This window comes from Falco peregrinus, chromosome W (genome assembly GCF_023634155.1).
Source record: "Falco peregrinus isolate bFalPer1 chromosome W, bFalPer1.pri, whole genome shotgun sequence".
NCBI lineage: Eukaryota > Metazoa > Chordata > Aves > Falconiformes > Falconidae > Falco > Falco peregrinus.
The window spans coordinates 24993922-25013593 of record NC_073743.1 but is presented as its reverse complement, the minus strand read 5'-3'; the positions used below and the strand labels follow the sequence as shown (position 1 = coordinate 25013593).

At 41.9% G+C, this 19672-nt stretch overlaps 1 pseudogene; it reads right to left on the bottom strand.

The window, feature by feature from the left end:
• Positions 1 to 19672, bottom strand: part of LOC129783067 (transducin-like enhancer protein 4) — a 42759-nt pseudogene that overhangs the window by 8191 nt on the left and 14896 nt on the right.

The following is a 19672-nucleotide window of genomic DNA, read 5'->3' as shown; positions in this document are numbered from 1 at the left end:
AACCTAAAAATGTACATGAATTGAGAGCTTTTCTAAGAATGACAGGGTGGTGCTGGCTTTGGATAATGAATTATGGTTTGTTAGCAAAACCGTTATATGAAGCCCAAAAGATTGTACTGTTTGTGTGGGGCCCAGAACAACAAAGGGCCTTTCAGGACTTAAAACGGGCTTTGATGACTGCACCAGCATTGGGACTGCCGGACCTAACCAAAGACTTTCAGTTGTTTGTTCACGAAAGACATCTTGCATTCGGGGTGCTAACCCAGAAGATGGGAAGTTGGAAAAGATCGGTTGGGTATTTTTCCAAACAGCTGGGCATTGTAAGTAAAGGGTGGCCTAGTTGCCTTCGAGCAGTTGCTGCTACAATAATGTTGATACAAGAAGCTTGAAAATTAACCCTGGGAAGGATGATAATGGTATATGTACCACATATGGTAATCACTGCTTTAGAACAAAAGGGGGGTCACTGGATGTCCCCTAGCAGAATGATGAAATATCAAGTAGCCCTGACAGAACAGGATTATGTGATTCTGAAAACAACTAACCTGACCAATCCTGCAGTCTTTTTGAGATCTATACAGGAAGAAGAACAACTAGAACATGACTGTCTAGTGACCATCGAACATGTATACTCCAGTCGGGAGGACCTAAAGGATACACCATTGAAGGATCCTGACTGGGAGCTGTATACAGATAGTAGCAGCTTTGTGGAAAATGGCTGCCTGGAAGCATTCTGCAGGAATGGATGTAGTTAGCTCTGTTCTTTAGAGACAGAAACCATCAAGAGATTACTCATGAGGAAGGAAAACAGCATTAACATGAGAGCAATCCATAAAAGTATTGTATTCCTTCCTGGGTTTAATGAGCCATTTATACTTATGACAATGATAAAGTGTATTAATGCCAGAAAATTACATTAGGGAAGTACTTAAACTTGATCTACAAAATTCAGTAGTGAGAGGAATTTTATCTTAATTAGCATCAAAATGGAAAAAACTGAACCCAACCTGAAACAATTCAGGAAAGCTGTACTCAACAGCTTGTGTAGAAAGCTACATTTGCATACTTTGTTTATTTCAGCACATTAACCTCTCAGCAAGGGGAAGTTCAAAATTCCCTGAACACCTTCTCCTCCTCCCCCTTTGTTCCAGTGAGACTTGCTGTCACTTTCTAGGAGATGTCACAGAATAAATATTTGGGCAATTTTCTTCATTTGTGTAGCAATTTTTGTAGCAATTCATTATATCTCTACATGTACTGCACAGTTCTCATTTAACAGCTGCTGTAACAAGAAGCAACATCTTACCAAGAATGGTAAATGACATGAGAAAAGCTGCTAACAATGGTTCACCTTGTTAGCACATTCAAATAATTTGTGAATAACACTCAGGGTTATTTTTTATTGTCATGTCTAGACAGGGCAATGCATTCACACATACATAAACACAAAATGTGACACAGGCTTCAAATATTCTCTGAGAAGGCAGCTGCAAGACTGTAGAGAGCTTTGTAGCAGGTGCTGGAGGCCACGATTCCTGTGAAGGACCTTGAAGGCTAAAGAAGAAAGTAAGATAAGGTTGGCTGAATGCCTGGAAGAAAAATGGGATATGAAGCAAGGCTGGAGCAGATGCGCGATGCCATGTTGACAGCTGGCTGAGAACATGAAATTCACAGAGATAAGAAAGAAGAGAGAAAAAAAAAATGCAACAAGTTCAGTGTGTTTGTAACTTAGTAATTAACCAATTATATGTAGCCAAGTAGTGTGTGAACAGTATTGATTAACCAATTATAATTTAGTACGTTGTGCATGAACAAAAAATTAGGATATATAAGTGTGGGTTTTAGACTAATAAAGTGTCTTCTGGTCAAATTCAGGAGTTCATGCCTCAGTCTCCTCACAAGACAGAAATTTTTAACATGATAGAATATCAAGCTTTAAGACTGACAACAAATGTCAAAGTTTGTATGTGCTGTCTTTGATCTTTCCCCCTACTAATAGAATTTTAGGATATTAAGTATGTTTTAATTCATTTGGGGAAAAACACAAGTACTACAAGGAACATGCTTCTAACTCAGTTCTAAAATAAATGGCAAAATTAAAAATTAAGTATCAAGCTTTGATTTCAATGACAACACTCAAATAGCCACTGTTTTTTGTACCCTAACAATATCATTTCAGTCTTAACACAACCTGCTACCTTTTCCACCATCATATGCCACTTTGCTTACCAGACAGTCTGGCTGAGAGACAGGGCTCTCGTTGTCAGGGTGGCTAATATCCCAGACTTTGACACACCCCTTTCCACTTGTGTACACAGCTTGTGGGGTTGCTGATGGTAAGTGCACACACCACTTCCCCATGATTCAGAGTGCTGATCTGACGGGCATGGTGAGAGATTTCTGGACCAATGAGAGCATCAGGAGGGAAAGGAACATGCTGCATCTGACCATCTGCACTTACATGAAATGAATACGCTCTGGGGGATGGGTGTGTGTGTGTGGGGGGGGGAGGACAGTGATTTATTAAGTTATTCTTCAAGCCTATTTAAGAAAAGAGAATAAGATGGGTATGCAGTATGCATGTATACATACATATGCACATCAACAGCTTATCATTTTCCATTGTGGGCATTTATATTGTGCACCTAGCTCCTCTTGCAATTTTTGCAATAATTTGAAGAACAAATTATTCAGATACCTACAGTACAGATCTCAAAGCACGTGCTTGGGTACTTTTCCTTCCCTTTTAAAGTGTCAAGTTAAGGATCACCTACCAATCAATCGAGCTTTTACAACTCTTGTGATGAAGATTTCTGGCATGAGTGAGGAGTATACATGACACTTCTTAAATTTCAATGTGTGGAGAGAACAGTACATGTGGAAAAGGGAAGGAAAGACAGATCAGAGCCCCTGTGGAGGACAGAAACAGACAGCTGACTGTTGCAGAATATTAAGGGGGCAGCTGAATGGCAGGGGTCATTTGGATGTTCCCTTACTGACTCTAATGTGTGAACCTCAGCAAGCACTGCCAAGCTGACCTGAAGGCAGGGTCCCACACAGCTAGAGTGAAACTGCCTAGCACTGTATGTAAAGGTACACTGCTGTCAAGTATTTAAGTCCGCAAGGCACACTTGCTGACATCTGACATAACAGACCAGGAAAAAACGCACTAGGTTTTTTTCTTTCTTCTGGGCTTGTTTTTTAAAAACAGACTCAACAACCTCAAATCCCAATTTCTCTTGTCAGATCACTGAGAAAGAATATGTTGTATGACTGCCAGTTATGCCATCTGTGAATAAATTATCAACACCTTCATCTCAAAATATTTTCCGTGTCACATCTATTACAAGAGCATAAACTTTACAAGAGGGTTCATCTACAAGTATAGACGTATGCTTAATAGAAGGTTTTAATCTCCTTAGTCCTAAAAAAAGTCACAATAGTACTGATGAAAAACCCATTTTCACAATGGTGAGGATAAGAATAACTCACCAAAAAAATAATTTCATGAGAATACTTAGAACATTTCCTTAATTGTTGCTTGAAAGTCACTGAAGAAGGCAGGCATCAGAATTTAACTATTTAATTTCTTATTTAAGATTAATAGCACATCAATATTAGAACAATAATTTTCAGCAGAATAAAATACAAATGCATTTTCACCTTTGTGTCCTACTCCTAGAACTTTACACGCCCTCCTTGTCCGGCCCCCTATTTCTTGTTCTGACAGATCTGAGTGACACACTGTATCATCATCCTCCTTTTTTTTTTTCATTAATCACATTCAAGAAAGGGTAGGTCAGATTTCTGTCATTGTTAGAAGCAGCAAATTGCCTATACGAGTAGAATTTTTGGTTCAGTTATCACTACAGAAAATTGAAAGCTCTTCAATATCTCTTTAATTCATTTCCTACAGTAAGGCACTAAAAAAGCAGCTGATGATGACCTGAAATCTGTAAAAACCCCCCACAAGTAGAACTTTATTATCATCATTTCTAATTTCTGCATAAAGTTTCAGTCACTCTCTGCAGAGCCATGTTGAGCACTTAATATATGATATTTTCATCAACCACTGTAATTTTTAACATGCTTATAAAGTACATAAGGAACATATTTGAAAAATTACAAAAATAAATCTTAGTTCTGGAATTATTTGTGACTATGTTATTCTCACTCTATTCATCATTCCATACCAGTATCTGTGATTAAACTGGTGCTTGCTTTGTTTGTTTTTAAACACTGTGAATTAATACTGCATGTGGCTTATTTGAAGAACTCTAAGCATCTTAGAAATATCTGACGCTATAAACACCTGATGATCACCTTCCTCAACCTGCTGGCAACACCCCTCCTAATGCAGCCAAGTGTACAATTAGCCACCTTTGCCACAAGAACACATTGTTGGCCTCACATTCAACTTCTTGTCCATCAATGTTCAAATTCATCCTTGATGGAATTGATTGTAAAAGGTGACTGCCACTAACCAGACTTACCTTGTTGTTTCAAATGTTTCTTGTTGTGAGCCTACAACCATAAGAAGCAAAGCCTGTTAGAGTGGGTCACCTTTTCTGTGCAACTAGCTTCACCAAGGATGAACTTGAATGTTGAGAACATTTGAACATTATGGCAGAAAATTTTTATGTGCCCACCAAATGTGTAGGATGAAGATTTCTGCTCTACGGAATTTTTAATGCAAACAGCTAATCCTAGAAGCTATCATACCAAGTTAAAAAATCATCTTAGTCAACTACTAGGGCAGAGCAAGTAGCAAAAAAAGCTGAGTCGATAACGAATGTCAGAGTGAATGCAGGCTATGATTTATATGATGCATTTATATAAGAGAAGTTACAGGTACTAGGATTGATCACTTTTCCCATTATATGTTATCTATCTTATGTGTTTACAAACTCACAATCAGGTGAGCATATTTATTCATATGCATGCAGGTGTGTGAATACCCTCCACCCTGCTCTGTAAACACATTAATACATTAAACAGAGGAAGGGAATGGCAAAAAGTACATCCCCTACCCTTTAACCTTTCCAATATTACCTGGTCACTGTTTCTTGTGAGTATCACACAAGAAGTGGAAATTGAGGACCCTTACAGAAAATCTGGATCAATATGATTTGTATCACTATTTTATTTTTTCCCTTCTTTTAAAGAGCTCTTCATATCTGTGTAATTCCTTTTCTTAGGCTCACAAGTGAAATCTGGTAGAGGAGTTACCTTTTATGGTCAGTTCCATCAAGGATGAATTTGAAGATTATGATACCATAATGCTTTTCAATATTTTCAATCAAACAAAACATTTCAGTGTTCCTTTTCAGACTGCTGTTTATAGCAGATGGTAAGTTTGCAAGTGATTGCCTAGCTTTTGTGAACAAAAAAATTATTTTTTGAACTAAGAAGCAAAGTACAGCAAAGATGGAAAGCTGAGATCCTATTCAAGTTTGCATTTCTAAGACCAGACAGTCAGATTCAGCATATAACACTCTACTGGGTCTGGCTGAGATGGAATTTTTCTTCATAGCAGCCCATATGGTGCTATGTTTTGGATTTGTGACTAAAACAGCACTGATAACACATCAGTATTTTGGCTATTGCTGAACAGCGCACAGTGTCAAGGCTTTATCTTTTCCCCCCCCTTCCCCCCCCCTGCCCCCCCCCCCCCCCGAGTAGGTTGGGGGTGTGCAGGAGGTTGGGAGGGGACACAACTAGGACAGCTGACCCAAACTGACCAAAGGGTTATTCCATGCCATATAATAAAATGCTCAGCAATAAAAATTGAGGGGAAAAGGTTCTGGGGGAAGGTAGCTGTTGCTCAGAGACTGGCTGGGCATTGGTCTACTTGTGGGAGGTAGCAAGTGGTTGCCTTTGCAACACTGGTTTTGTATTAAACCGACCGCTCACCCAACTTTACACGCAGGTGATTGGATAAAAGTCTCTGGGCCACGTGGGGGTCCGTGTCGCTGACTGATGGGCATGCTGCAGGTGCCTTATCAGAGTGTGCCGATGAGAGTGCGTTGATTCCGCGGTTCCCAGGACTTGCTCTGCACCTGGCTTCTTGTTTGTGCATAGCTTGTTTTCTTTCTCACACTGCTTGTTCCAAGGACAATTTAAAGTTGCTCTGCAGCTTCAACTAACAGGCCTGGGTTGTCCAACCCGGACAATGGTAATATATGCCCTCGGTCATTTAAAAATCCCTCTACAATCTTGCCCCATGAGTTGTCTTGCTTTTGCTTTTCCTTTTCTCTCTGCCATCCTGCTGGGGTAGTGGGGTGAGTGAGCAAGTGGCTGTGTGGTGCTTAGCTTCCAACTGGGGTTAACCTGCCACAAACACTTTGAAGTTCAGCTCCTTTTTTCCATCTATCACTGTCTGCTTTGCTCTATACCACCCAGTATTTGTCATCTGTTATTAGTCTTCATAACAAATTTACAAATACAATTTTAAGATTTAACAGTGTTTCACCTTCACTTTCCAAATAGCTATATTTATTCCTATTCATACAATAATTTTCAGTAGCTAAAGGGAATTCCAACTAGCAAGGGAACACAACTTCAGTAGACTGTTGACTTTTGAAGTTGAATGTTTGATACTCATGGTTTTCCTCCTGGGGTGCCTATCAGATTGGGAGGGATGCCTGGGATTCGCATGTGATGAGGTGGATCAAAACCAACCTGTAGTTTTCCCCAAGCAAAACAAAAAGTTGTATTAAAGATGGAGATAAGCAAAAGAAGACAGTTTAATGTCCTCCATATCATGCTCCCCAAATTACAGAGACTGAACCAGATTTAACAAGGGTCTTGCATTTATCATGAATTGCTCTTAACTCCAAATAGACTAGCAGCAAATGCTTACCACTGGAGATCTCCCATAAACTGCTGCTGCAGCTACTGCACTCATTTGAGGTAGCTCATTGTGTAGACTGGCATAGACAGCTCTGGGGCTGGTCAGCTCCCCATTCAAACCAGCATGTGGCACAATGTCAAATGGAGTAGGGTAAGGACGTGGCACTGCCATAGGTGTCCTTAAACCTGAAGCTATAAAGAGGAAAAAGAGAAGTCACACAGCCAGGCCAAGCTCATCAGATTAAATATAAATTTTGCAAGCTGTAGAGAAAATATGCTGTATTAAAATGCTGAAGAACCAGCTCAGCATTCAGTTTAAGCAGCTGTAATGTACAGCTTTGTCACTGTAGTTTTAAAGGGAAACTGTTTAAGAATTAATGGCTACAGTTTTCTATCATCTGAATATACTGATACTGACCTGGAAGTTTGCCAGGCACAGATCTCAATCCATGAGTGAAATTGCTGCCTAGAGCTTGAGCATCAGTCTGTGGAGTTGGGGGTATTTGATTTAGATACAGGGGTGGTAGAATTATCATTCTAATAATCAAAAAATAAAAAGATAGTTCATTAGTTATTTTACTTTTTGGTTTTAAATTAGTGGCTGAAAAAAAGAGCAGATGCAAGCAGAGCAGTGTGGTGCTATGTGAAACCTAGTTTTTAGACTTTGGTTTTAATATTCACTGGCAATGAAGAGAAGCACACAGAGACACTTAAAAGGACAGAATGGCTTTGAGAATTAACTATAGCCTTCAAATCTTTCTTCATTTGGGGCATCTGTATGATTCAGAATAAGTTCAATGACTGAAAATAATTACCATCTGAGTATTGGCAGCATATATGAACTCTGTTGGTTGTCTCAGTCTGCTCATGGTGGACCTGTTCACATTATGATTATGAGTTTCTGTGAGAGGCCACTGCCTAGTGAATAAGAAGAGCAGAAGAAAACCCATAACTAAGAAACAATTCATCCCTAAATGTGATGCTGATAACAGGGCAGAGACAGTAATCGGTATAAAGTCAGGAACTGTGCAGTGCTACTCTGGTGACAAGCTTCTGCATCAGACAAACAGCTGACTCCTGGGTCTGAACCTGTCATTCTATCACCTTTCCCGAGTACTACATTTACTTTAGGCTTTTATATATTTTATTTTTAAAAAATAATCACATACCCTGACCTGCAAAGAACAGAGAGGAATTACAGTGCAGCTCAGAAATGTGATCAATTATGGTCACAAACAGGAAAGGAAAGAACATCCCTGACTTGCAGGCTGTTCTTTCTTTGCACCATGATTTGTGAAGCAAGTCAAAGAAGGCTCTTGTAAATAACAGATTACTTTTTGGATAGAAAATAAAAATTATTGTTGCTGTATATCACCTGGTAATTCAAACAAAGCTAACAACCAAATTATATCCAAGCAGGGAACTGAACTTGCTGTAAACTACAACAAAAGAAAACAGCTCAAGGAGCCCTTCTCTGAATGATAATTTTTTATATGGGGGAGGAGAAAAACATTCAGCACAGCACATCCATCATCTATCCACATCAGCAGTTAAAATAGCCTCTTTTTATCCCCCAGAAGGCTGTGGACTTTATTATTTTATTAAATTCCCTAAAAACAGAAAATAAAGGAATTTTATACTGATGTTTCATAGTGTTTTACTGATAGCTTTAGAAATCCGAATTGTGTTCAGATACAGATCTGGTCAACATGTGTTTCAGCATATTATTACAGGTTAGCAGAATTCAGAAGCACTTACAAGGCTAAGTTCTTTGGATTTTGAGGAAGGAGTACTGCTGGAGGGTGCAATAGACACTGGACTAATTGCTGCATCTTTTTTCAGCAGTTGAGTCTTCTCCAACCCATTCTCTCATGGAGAGTGTGCTGGGCTCCCCTGGGGAGAGGAAGGATCCTAAACATCAACAACATAGGTTAATATAAAAACCTCATACTAAACACTAATGCTTGTCTTGAGCAATTCACACTTTGGAGTGAGGATCTGTCATAAAACATTACATGTTACTTCAGTCCATAAGTGATTTAAGCTGATACAATTATAAAATCAAGGCAGATAATCAAAGAAAACTATTTTTTTAAAGTCTTAAAATTTAATGCCATTAGCCATGAAAAATAATGTTAAAAACATAAGAATATTGAAATAGACAAGTAATTTTCCTTTTTCAGGTGACAAAGTGAGGCACTTGACATACCTGATCAAGTTCATAAAATAAGGACAGAGTGAAAAAAACCACAGATACCATTACAAGTTGCATGTTAACTGTTATGCTGTGCTGGCTGCAAGTATCTCAAGTAGACTTTTGGTTAGTAGAACAAACCCAAAAAGTTCCTTTGTAGAAAAAAAGTGTTACAGATCTGATTTGCTTTCTAAAGAAAAAAAGATCTGAGTGGATTCCTTCAGGAATTTCAAGCTCCATTATGAAGACAATCTTATTCATATATCTAATATGCACATGTATTGGGTCTGGCTGAGATGGAGTTAATTTTCCCCATAGCAGCCCTCACAGCGCTGTGCTTTGTATTGGTAGCTAGAAACACCAGTGTTTTGGCTACTGCTGAGCAGTGCTTGCACAGCATCAAGGCTGTCTCTCCAACCTTACCCCCTGCCTCACCAGTTGGCTGGGGATGGGCAAGATCTTGGGAGGGAACATAGCCAAGACAGCTGACCCCAACTGACCAAAGGGATATTCTACACCATATGACATCTGCTCAGCAATAAAGCTAAGAAAAGGAGGAGGAAGGGGGGCATTCATTATTTTAATATTTGTCTTCCAGAGCAACTGTTAGCGTACTTAAACCCTACTTCCCAGGAAGTAGCTGGACATCACCTGCTGATGGAAGGTAGAAAATAAAACTTTTGTTTTCCTTTGCTTCTGCATGCAGCTTTTGCTTTTGCTTTACTAAACTGTCTTTATATTGACTCATAAAGGTTTTTCCATCTTATTTTCTCCCCCCCTGTTCTGCTGTGGAGGGCAGTGATAGAGCAGCTTGGTGGGCACCTGGCATCCAGCAAGGGTCAATCCACCACAGTACTTTTTGGCACTGAACGTGGGGCATGAGGAATTTGAGATATTGATAGTAATTGGGAGAGGTAATGTGTTGGGGTCTGCAGCGGGTCTGCAGACAAGTTAGTTGACTTTAAGACTTTAAGACAGCCACAAATTGTCAGGTATAAACAGGATGTGAAGAACCGGAACTTAGAACCGCAGCATACGGGCGCCTAAAGCAACAACAAATAGCAAGCAAGAAGAAGAACACAAAAACCTATCAGGGTCTGACATGTACTGTCTAAGATATATAAATAATTTGTATAAACAATAAAGGCCATTTTGTCCAAACCCAGCCACAAAGACAGTGTTTTTTCAGTCCGCCTCGACCTGCGTCACCACATTTGGTGACCCCAACGTGCCGATGTGATCCCAGTAAAGGGTATCAAAAAGAGACCCTGAGACTGTGCCGATCTGACCCCGGTAAGGGGTGTCAGGAGCGATCCTGAGACTGTGACCAGCGGGTTGCTGGGGAGGCGGAGCCTGGTGAAGCAGAATAGCGCAGTGAGTGGCTGCAAGATCCCGGGAGAAGGTAACACCGGTAAGGTGAGCCACCAGGGACAACATGGAAACTAAGTTATCTAAAGAAGATACCATGGTGCTATTAATGTGGAAATTAGTATTAGAGAAGCGTGGAATTACTTTAGATGGGCTCCGGCTAAAAAATATGTTATTGTGGGCCAAAACACATGGAGTGGAAGCATCCCCTGCGACTGCTCTTAGTGTGTGGACCTGGGACAATTTAGGATCAACATTGACAGAAGCTCTGGAGAAAGGAGACAAAGAGGCGTCGGGGATTTTGCTTACATGGGGATTGCTTAGACATGCTGTAGGGGGCTTGCAAAATCAGCAAAATGCGAGCAGGAGCTTGCAAAGTCCGCAAGACGCAAGTGGGAGCTTGCAAAGTCAGCAAGACGCGAGTGGGGCCTTGCAAAGTCAGCAAAATGTGAGTGGGGGCTTGCAAAATCATCAAGACGCAAGTAGGGGCTTGAAAAATCAGCAAGGCATGAGTGGGGGCTTAAAAAGTCAGCAAAATGCGAATGGGGGTGTATCATTCAAACCTCCCCTGTATCCCCCTCCAGAATACAGACAAGAGGATGAGGGGGTGGGGGAGGGGGAGAGTCTGTGCCCCTTACCAGATGCCACTCCCCAATGCCCCGAATCCCCTAAATCTCTCCAACTGCATCGACTTATACTCGATACCGATTCCAAGGACGAGAACAACAAGCAGAAACCTGGGCGGACCGATACCGGCCCCCCTGACTCCCCCCAACATTTGTGCCGGCCCACACTCCCTCCTCCTCTGACTGCTCCGCTCCTCCCGCCCGCCCCCTCGGCTCTGGCCCTGCCTGCGCAGGATGGAAATGCCGAAAACCCGGATTGTTGTCCAGCTACGACAACGTTATCAGTCACAGGCAATGAAGAAGATGGTGGTGGTAAAAATCCAGTTTCCAGTGGTACAGTAATGACACGCAACCCTCGGCGATTTTGGCAGGCTGTAAGAGATGGGGCATTAAGAGATGGAAACTGGGATTTAGTAGAACAGATAGGCAGACCACTCCTTGATCTTCCTACTCCTTCCACCGATGCACCGCACGCATATCCTATTGTAATGGGAGATGCGGCTGCTCCTAAACCTCACGTTCACACACCATTTGCTTGGAAAGTAGTACAGGACTTCCAAAAAACTGTTTCTCAATACGGGGTGAATTCGCCACCTACAATGCAATTGTTGCGTTTGCTAACCATGGACGCTTTGACTCCTTTTATAATTTCTCAGCTGGGCAGATTATGTTCCAACTTGTGCAACTAGCCGTCTTCCACGTCACCTGGCAGACAGCTGCGGAACAGCAGGGACTGCAGAATAAAAACCTTCCACAAGATGATCCCCCGTTTGCTAATGGGCCTGATCTGTTGATGGGTCTTGGGCAGTATGCCAACCCTCAAGATCAGGCTCAGTGGCCCACCGTAGTATTAGATCAAGTAAAAAATACAGGCATGCAAGCAATATTGAAAACTGCACAATTAGCAGAGCCAAAACAGCATTATACAACAATTAAGCAAGGTCCAAAAGAACCATTTTTGCTATTTGTGGAACAATTGCAACATGCTATTGCCTCTCAAGTGTTTGACCCTCACCTGAGTGACATGCTAATAAAGCAATTAGCCAAAGATAACAGCAATGCTGATTGTCAAAAAAAAATAGACGGATTGCCAGGTGAACCCAATTTAGAAGCTATGATATCAGCCTGTACCAAGGTAGGCACCTTGGAACACAAACTAGCAGTAATGGCTGCTGTGCAAATGAAATGTTATTCTTGTGGTAAGTCAGGACACCATAAACAGAACTGCCCCTCCAAAAAACAACACGCACCACAACCTAAACTGTCCTCAGAGATAATTCCTTGTTTCCGCTGTGGAAAGAAAGGGCATTTTGCAAAGCAATGTAATTCTCGTTACGATAAAGAAGGATTTCACCTACCATGCCAGGGAAATGCTCACAAGAGCGCGAGGAGGCACGCGATGACACAAGAACCTCAGGTTGTCATACCAACCAGACAGCCTTATGTGACCAATTATCAGGGAGGACCCAGGGATCAGCAGGGATGGATGTATACACCAGTGAATCAGTAACTCTAACCAACCATGGAGTGTTTAAGGTCCCTTTGAATGCTCAGGGGCCAATAGGTAAGGGCCTTAGTGCCTTACTAATAGGTTGAATTAGTACTACTTTGCAAAATATACAAGTCCATGTTGGTGTTATTGATGCAGACTTTACAGGTCAAATATGTGCCTTAGTTTCTACACCTGTGCCTCCTGTTACAATTCCAAAAAATACACGCCTTGCTCAACTTGTGCCTTTGTGAGTTGTGTTCCCCGAACAGAGCCTAGGCGGTGGGGTGATGAAGGATTCAGCTCCACAGGAATACCTCAAGTGTGTTGGACACAAGAACTATCTTCACAAGGACCTAACCTGACCTGCACTTTGGTGTTATTGGGAGGCACTCCTGCAGAAGTGAGATTGAGCGGTCTTCTGGACAATGGAGCAGACGTAACTGCCATATCAAGCAAAGACTGGCCACCTCAATGGCCTTTGGTAAATAACACAGCAGGAGTTGTAGGTCTGGGGGGGCATGACTACTAGCTACTTCTCTGTAAAACCTATACAGATCAAGACACAAGAAGGACAGACTGCCTCCGTCCGGCCATACGTTACCACCGCAGCACTCACTTTGTGGGGTCGAGATTGTTTAGGACAATGGGGAGTTCGTATCACCATGGATTTTTAACTGGGGCCACTGTACTGCAGGGAGTGAAACAGCCTACCCTTGGTCTCACTTGGTTAACTGACAAACCAGTATGGGTAGATCAGTGGCCCCTGCCCCAAGAAAAGCTGTATGCCCTGCATGAATTAGTTAAGGAACAGTTAGATGCGGGCCACATTGAAGAATCACATAGCCCATGGAACATCCCTGTATTTGTGATAAAAAAGAAGTCTGGTAAATGGTGATTGTTGCATGACCTGGGTAAAGCCAACACAGTGATGGCCCCTATGGGGGCCTTACAGCCAGGATTGCCATCTGCCACCATGATACCAATGGACTGGTGTGGAGTGGCTGGAAGAAAATGGGCATATTATGAGCAATCCAGACTGAATAACTTGGTTGTAATAGCAGGCCAAGCAGGCCGAAGCTGTAACAAGCTGCAGGTGTTGTGAAGGACATATGTAAGGCCAAGGGAGACAAAGAAACTGCGTATTCACAGAGAGGTAAGAGAATGGGACAGAAAGATGAGAAAGAACAGGATGCCTGCACAAGGGGGGAGCAGCGTGTGAGTGCCACACCGGGACCAATCATAGGGGAGGTGGAAGCGTGTGAATGAGTAGTTTTAACCTATCACCTTGTACATAACAAAGCATGCGTAGCGTGTGTATTTTTAGCTGGGGGTATAAATTGGTGTGGGTCTATTAATAGCACCTGTAGAGTATAAATTGCTGTGTAACCCTTAATAAAGTGGCACTAATTTGATCACATTGGTTGTATAAGTTGTGTCCGAGCCTTCTGCGTCAGCAGACTGGGACATTTTAGTTATTGATCTGAAAGACTGGTTTTTTACCATTCCTTTAGATCCAAAAGACAAAGCAAAGTTTGCTTTTACAGTACCAAATAGAAATAACTCTGAGCCCACAAAAAGGTACCACTGGACCGTGCTGCCTCAGGGCATGAGAAACTCGCCAACCATTTGTCAATGGTTTGTGGCCCAAGCCCTGAGCTCTGTGAGAGACAAATACAAGGCTGTTTACTGTTATCATTACATGGATGACATTTTGCTAGCAGCATCATCAAAAGAACTGCTGAACATAGTTGAAAAAGATGCCAGACATAGCTTAGCAGAGTTTGGATTGGTTGTAGCTCCTGAAAAAGTTCAGAGACAAGAGCCTTGGAAATATCTGGGTGTGAATATGCTTAAGAGAACTGTGTCTCCACAACCTATCAAATTGAAACTGGACATAAAGACTTTGAATGATGTCCAAAAACTTGCAGGAATGCTAAATTGGCTACAGCCTTATTTAGGCCTTACTAATGAACAAATGCGACCTCTTTTGCAACCTTTAAAAGGAGACACAGATCTTTTAGCCCCAAGGCATTTAATACCTGCAGACTTAGCACTTGTGAAAGAAGTCGAACAGTTGATCTCTTCACCACGTGTGGCGTGTAGATATCACACTTCCTTTAAGTGGTTTTATTTTAATGGACCAATCTTCCCCTTATGCTATGTTGGCCCAGTGGAACCAGGCTTGGGAAGATCCACTGCGTGTATTTGAATGGTTGTTTTTGCCTTTGCAGCCTAAGAAAACTGCTGTTGGATGGTACAAACTTGTTGCTGATTTGATCATAAAAATCCAAAAAAGATGTTTAGAGTTGACTGGAGCTGATCCAGCAACTGTGATTATCCCTGTACAACAATTCAATTTTGAATGGGCGCTGTCAAACTCTACTGCCCTTCAAGTGGTTCTTGACAATTTTCAAAGGCAAGTTCAGTACCATCATCCACCTCATCCACTTTTGAAAATGACTGTAAATCTAACTTTGCAGCCACGGCAACTAAGTCAGAGATGACCAGTCAAAGGTGACATAGTATTTACAGATGGGTCTGGAAAAATGGGAAAAGCCGCAGTCGCTTGGAAAAAAAACAGGCAATGGCATTCCCAAATTGTATATCAGGAAGGATCCCCACAAGTCGTAGAGTTACGGGCTGCAGCTTTGGCATTTCAGTATTTTCCAGGCCCTCTTAATCTTGTTACTGATTTGACATATGTGGCAGCCCTCCTTCCCAATTTAGATATGGCTGTTCTTGGCCATGTCAACAACCCCAAGCTTTTTGCAATTTTGACTCTAGTTTGGGAAGAGATTTGTAAACACCATTCTCCATACTATGTTATGCATGTTAATAGCCATACTTCCCTACCTGGTTTTATAATTGAAGGCAATGCTAGAGTTGATGCTCTAGTTTCTGTGGCTCTGTTGGTGCCTGTTCCTGATGTCCATCAGCAAGCCGTGTTAGCCCACCAGTTCTATCATCAGAATTGGCGATCCTTGTATCATCAGTTTGGTCAAAAGGGTCTCTCTCAGGCTGCTGCATGCAGTAACTTTATTGCAGCCTGTCCAGACTGTCAAAATGCTACTTCTGTGCCAAATTATGGAGTTAATCCTAGAGGCCTTCAAGCTTTACAACTTTGGCAAACAGATGTAACTCATTACAATGAGTTTGGCAGGCAAAAATATGTCCATGTTACAATAGATACCTATTCTACTGCAATGATTGCTACTGCCCACACAGGTGAGACCAGTTGTGACATCATTCGGCACTGGCAACGTGCTTTTTCTGTGCTCAGTGTCCCTCTTGAAATCAAAACAGACCGTGGACCTGCCTATAGTTCCAGGCCTGTCAGTCAGTTCCTTTCCCAGTGGGGGATCTCCCACAAATTTGGTATTCCCCATTCCCCTATGGGCCAGGCCATCGTTGAATGCATGAATGGTACTCTTAAACGCTAGCTTGAAAAACAAAAAGGGGGAATGAAGGGAATGACCCCAGAGGCACGATTAGAGAAAGCATGTTATGTTTTGAACTTTCTGAAAATCTCTGCCAACCATGTGGTGCCTCCCATTGTGCGACATTTTGTGTCAGTTGGTGACAAGCAGCAAAAGCACAAAGGCGTCTTAGTACGCATGAAAGACCCTCTTACCGGGCATTGGTTGGGACCGCATGAATTGTTAACTTGGGCGAGAGGTTATGCTTGTGTTTCTACAGATGAAGGTCCGCGATGGATACCTGCTCGCTGTGTGCAGCCTGAGCTTAGCGTGCCGGATCGTGGGAGCACTGCTGCCGTCAGTCAACCCAACAACCAATGTGTGGCCTCCTTACTGAACCAGTCCTTGTTTGGTGTGTCCTTCCTCGAAACTGACTTGCAGACATTGTTGCAAAAAAGTGAATGTATGTGGGGAATGAAGAATCTTACTGAAAGTCTTGATATTTGGGATAATTGATTACCTCTGTATAATGTTAACCCACAAGAAGTTGATATTGTTGGCACTTTGAATGCCAATAGTTGTTTTTATGTAGATGCTAATGTAGTAGGAGGCTATGATGGGACCATGACACCCACATAAATCAACACATGAACATGTTGATAAGCATAATGCGCTTAAACGCAATAGAACTTTGGATGAAGCATGTAATGATGTAGTTGATTTATGAAACTGATGGGAACGTATTGCAGCGGTTCTTCTCTTATCCGGAGTAACAGCAGGGAAAGCATTAAAAAGTTAAATCACCTTGTTTGTTAGGCAGTTAAGAATGTGAGTCAAATTTGCCACTATGACATACATAACAAAAAAAAGCAACTATTGGCTTTTTCTTGTTGGTTCAGGGACATGGCTGTGAGGATTTTGATGGTATGTGCTGCATGGATTTTAGGCGCCCCATTGCAGCAACATGTTACCAAAATCTGAGAAAATGTCATCCTTTTTGGCATCCATTCACTCAATTGGCAGTATTGTTTGTTTGCTATTGCCTTGGTCGCCGTCATGTTTGCAAGGGCCCTGCAGCACACAGCAAACCTGGTACTAGCTGTTCAAAAACAAAAAGGAGGAATTGTTGGGGTCTGCAGTGGATCTGCAGACAAGTTAGTTGACTTCAAAGACTTAGCCGTGTACCTTTAAGACAGCCACAAATTGTCAGGTATGTAAACAGGATGTGAAGAACCGGAACTTAGAACCGCAGCATACGGGCACCTACAGCAAATAGCAAGCAAGAAGAACACAAAAACCTATCAGGGTCTGACACATGTACTGCCTAAGATATATAAATAATTTGTATAAACAATCAAGGACTTTTTGTCCAAACCCAGCCACAAAGACAGCGTTTTTTCAGTCCGCCTCGACCTGCATCACCACAGTAATGGGCAAAACATGGACTGAACACAGCTAGAGAGAGAAAAGAGAAATGATCATGGGGAATTTCTATTGTAATTGTGGTAAAGGGACAAGGGATGAATTGTAAATTGTTCACTTTTGTTTGGTGGTGTGATTATGTTATTTTGATTTGGTGTGATGAATTCTTTTCTTGATGTGAATGAAGTTTTTGAAGAGTGTGAAAATTGTGTGATGAATGTGGATTTTAATGATAATTATTAAATAAGTGATTCACAGAGGTGAGGGGTGGAATGTATTTGGTTTGCATTGCCAGGTTTTGGTAGTGGGGGGCTACAGGGAGGGCTTCTGTGAGAAGCTGCTAGAAGCTTCCCCTATATGTGATAAAGCCAGTGCCAGCCAGCTCCAAGATGGACCCACTGCTGGCCAAGGCCAAGACACTCAGCAGCAATGGTAGTGCCTCTATGATAACTTACTTAAGAAGAGGGGGGAAAGCTGCTCAGCAAGAATTGCAGCCAGGAGAGAGGAGTGAGAATATATGAGAGAATCAATTAAGGAGACACCAAGGTCAGGGAAGAAGGAGGGGATGGAGGGGCTCCAGGCACCCAAAGATTCCCCTGAAGCCTGTGGTGGAGACCATGGTGAGGCAGTCTGTCCCCCTGCAGCCCATGGAGGTTAACGGTGGAGCAGATATCCACCTGCAGCCTATGGAGGACCCCACACCAGAGAACATGGATGCACCCAAAGGAGGCTGGGACCTCACAGGAAGCCCACACTAGAGTAGGCTCTTGGCAGGACCTGTGGACCCATGGAGAGAGAGGAGCCCATGCTGGAACAGGTTTGCTGGCAGGATTTGTGACCCTATGGGGGACCCATGCTGGAGCACTTCATGAAGAATTGTAACCTGTGGGTAGAACCTCATGCTGGTGCAGGGGAAGAGTGTGAGGAGCCCTTCCCCTGAAGAGGAAGGAGCGTCAGAGACAATGTGATAAACTGACCATAACCCCCATTTCCTATACCCCTGTGCCACCTGGGTGGAGGAGGTAGAGAATTCCGGAGTGAAGTTAAGCCCAGGAAGGGGGGGGGGGAGGGATTTAAAATGTAGTACTTGTTTTCTCATTTTCCTTCTCTGATTTGATTGACAATAAATTAAACTAATTTCCCCAAGTCAAGTCTGTTTTGCCTGTGACGGTAATTGCTGAGTGATCTCCCTGTCCTTATCTGACCCACCAAGCCTTTTGTCATATTTTCTTTTCCTTGTTCAGTTGTGGAGGGGGAATGATAGAGTGGCTTTGGTGGGTACCTGGCGTCCAGACAGGGTAAACCCATCACAGCACGGAAACCACTGAAGACCACCCCACTGCACCTCCACTATTGTAAGGTACAAAAAAATAGCATTATGTGTAGCTCATTGGAAACATCAACTACCAATTTGTCATCACTCTTTTCACCATCACTGTCCTGCAGTGACAAACCAAAATGTGTAAAAAAAAATAATCTCAAAGACTCTTAAGTACAAAGGAAGAATAATCCAATGAAATGCAAAGCTCCAAAGAACTATGTAATATAACATTTATCTAGCTTTATGTAGTAATAAAATTAAAATATTTAGGTTTTCTATAGTGTTTCTCCTAGATAGGTTCCCACAGTTGTAGCATTTTCCCCAGTTTTCATATAGGTGAATGAAGACAGAGGATGAAAATTTTTCTAAGTCACGCAGCATTGAAAAGCAGAGCCAAGCTAGACTCCAAATCTTAGTCCCCGCCTAATGACCAATTATTTTGACACTTGCCCTTCAGGTGTTCTGTATTTATATTGTTAAAAACACAACCAATCATAAGCACCTAAATCTTCCATCCAGAATAATGGTACATGCAGATAGTAAGTATCTGTTAGCATTTTACCTGCAAATTTTAAATTAATTATGTATTAGAAAATTAGTGAAATTACAGAGAATAGTCAATTTTAGCAATGCACAATGCAAATGTTTACTCACATAGTGAGATGTTATTTCATTATCTTCTGTTTTCTGGTTTTTACTATCTAAAGAGTAATCTGTTGCATTTCTGTGCTTTTCTGCTGTCCTGAAACTGGCTGAAGTAGGTACAGAAGAGCTCTGCAGTTAGGAAACAGGTAAAACATCATCAGATGCTTATTCAAGAGAGTGATTTAATTTTCACTATCCTTCAGTACAACTTAAGCTGATAATGTAATTTGGAGTTATTCTGATGGACAGCACTTTGGGCTTTAATCAGTGATAGCTAACCAGCAAGTTTATGTTGAGAATGTACGACTCATTGCAAAAGAGACAGGTAAAGGAGAT